Source organism: Rhyacophila brunnea, unplaced genomic scaffold, assembly GCF_057557595.1.
Source record: "Rhyacophila brunnea isolate RB1 unplaced genomic scaffold, BYU_Rbru_1.0 scaffold_87, whole genome shotgun sequence".
NCBI classification, from domain to species: Eukaryota; Metazoa; Arthropoda; class Insecta; order Trichoptera; family Rhyacophilidae; genus Rhyacophila; species Rhyacophila brunnea.
Window position 1 is genome coordinate 337,171 of NW_028233358.1, and position 2,429 is coordinate 339,599.

General features: G+C 27.3%; 1 pseudogene; it reads left to right on the forward strand.

Annotated features, from left to right (window-relative positions):
- Positions 1 to 353: 353 nt before the first annotated feature.
- Positions 354 to 854, forward strand: LOC147063775 (uncharacterized; annotated as a pseudogene).
- The last annotated feature ends 1,575 nt before the right edge of the window (positions 855 to 2,429 follow it).

A 2,429-nucleotide genomic window follows, 5' to 3' on the forward strand; every position in this document is an offset into this window, starting at 1 on the left:
TTAAAATATATTTGTTTTTGATCACTTCAACAAATTTCAAATATAGGATCAGTATTATTTTAAAATCAAAATTCCTATGTCAATTTGTTCAAGCAAATGATAGTAATTACAAACCATATTACTTGCGCCTATGTATTTTTTTGTGATTCAAATTCTAATCTAAAATAAGAACAATAATTGAGTAGGTCAATATTTAAAATCGTTAAGAAAAGAAAATATGTCTTTTGTTAATTAAATATGATCCAGAAGGATTCTAATAAATAATCTAAATTTCATGAATTTAATCAATAGTATCATTCAAAATCCAAAAATATAGTTTCTTTAAATTAAATACTTTTCATACCCTCAAGAAAATGACAAACAAGAAAGTATTCATGGAAATTTCAGCAAATGACAAACCATTAGGAAAGATCGTTATACAACTAAGATTTGATGTTTGTCCAATCACCAGCGAAAACTTCTTCGAGCTTTGCAAACAAGAAAGTCCAAAGAACGGATTTAACCAAAGTATATTTCATCGAGTAATTCCTGGCTTCATGATGCAAGGAGGTGATTTTACTGCCCAAAATGGAACAGGAGGAAGAGGCTTTAGTAAAAATAAATTTCCTGATGAAAATTTCATCTTGAAACATTCTGAGCCGGGAATGCTCTCAATGGCCAATTCTGGACCAAACACTAATGGATCCCAATTTTTTATTACGTTTACTGAATGCAGTTGGTTGGATGGAAAGCATGTTGTATTCGGAAAAGTTATTGAAGGAATGGATGTTGTTAAAAAAGTCGAAACTATGGGATCTAACGATGGAAAACCAAAACAAAAAATTCAAGTTACTAAATGCGGGGAATATAACTGAAATTTTATATTAAATCTTTGATCTGAAAAATATTTACGCTTATTCGCTGTAAAAATGTTTGAATTTATAGCCAATTTTTACTTAAACACGAGTATTGTGTAAATACATTTAAGATATTATATTTTTTATTTTTATTCATGGGTTTATTTGATTTTTTTAGTCGTTTATACAAAACTTTAGATTTTCTCATAGAATGAACAGACTTGGTGCTTTTCTTTCTACCTAATCATCTTTACAATCTTGCTCGATGCATCTTCTTCTCTCGAGACAGATATAAACATTATAAATATTTCTTTATAATATATTTGGTAATGTTATAAGATGGGACGGTGTGGTGACACGATATCATAGAAGGTACCTGAAAGAACTAGATGTCACGAACCAGGCTGAGGCATATATTCAAACATTGGGATTGAGAAAAACCCTTGAATTAATAGGTCTCGAAAGAGAAGGGGTATTGAAGAAGACTTCGGAGAGGAGAAGATAGCCGAAAGTATAAATACGCTGTGCGCACAGAGAAGCAAGCAAGCTGTGCCTGAGAACAAATATTAAAATTACGACTATAAATATACTCCATAAATAAAAAATACTTATATAATTGTAATATTTGTGTGAAAATTTAGTAGAATAAGCAAGATTCTATACACAAAGATATCGATAATATTTCTTCATCATAAAGATAATTTAATTTCTGTAAAGTGTATTTGGTACTCTTTACATTATTTTAATTCATAGATTATTTAATATTTGATAATTTTTCGCATCTTTACAACATAAAAAAAATCAAGTTGCTCATTAAAAAATATTTATAAAATCCTTTTTAAAACTTATTATCTTTGCAATTTTATCATTATGTATTCTTCTTATAAATCGCATCAATTTAATACTTTTACTCAATCATATTTTATTTCGCATGATTCAGCATCTATTGATAGTTATTGATTACAGAGTAATGACAAATTTTCTGAGTAAAAAAAAACGTATTGAATTTAGAAATCAATTATTAGATAAATTTGTAATTTCCATTGCAGAAATAATACATTTTTTTAATTTGATATTATTTCTGCGCGAAGTCAAATTTATTCTAGAAAATATAATTTCTGATTTTTTAATTCCTGCATCTGCTTAATAATGCATTAATATAATGGAAAATAAGTTTGACGTACGATTTCCAATGGTATATAAAGCGGTTTTACTTTATTAAAGATATAAATTAGTGCGAGCATCCACATTTTTTTTTATAAAAAATATACCACATACAAACTTTTTTTTTATTAACGCCGAATGCATTGATTAAAAAACGCCATAAAATTCAACTTATCCTTGATTTAGTGATGCAAATATCACTTGAATTCTATATCAAACAAAAAAAAACGATTTACCATTTTTAATAAGCATGATTGTTTATAAACTAGTAATTTACTCTATCTAGAATGTATATATAGAGAAAAAATTTATATTCCATCATTTAAGCATCCTTAAAGGTTTCGAATAATAAACATACACAGATGGGCTACCATAAAAATTAGAATACAATTCATGCTGGAAATTCCAAGCAAACAAAGCCAATGTTAA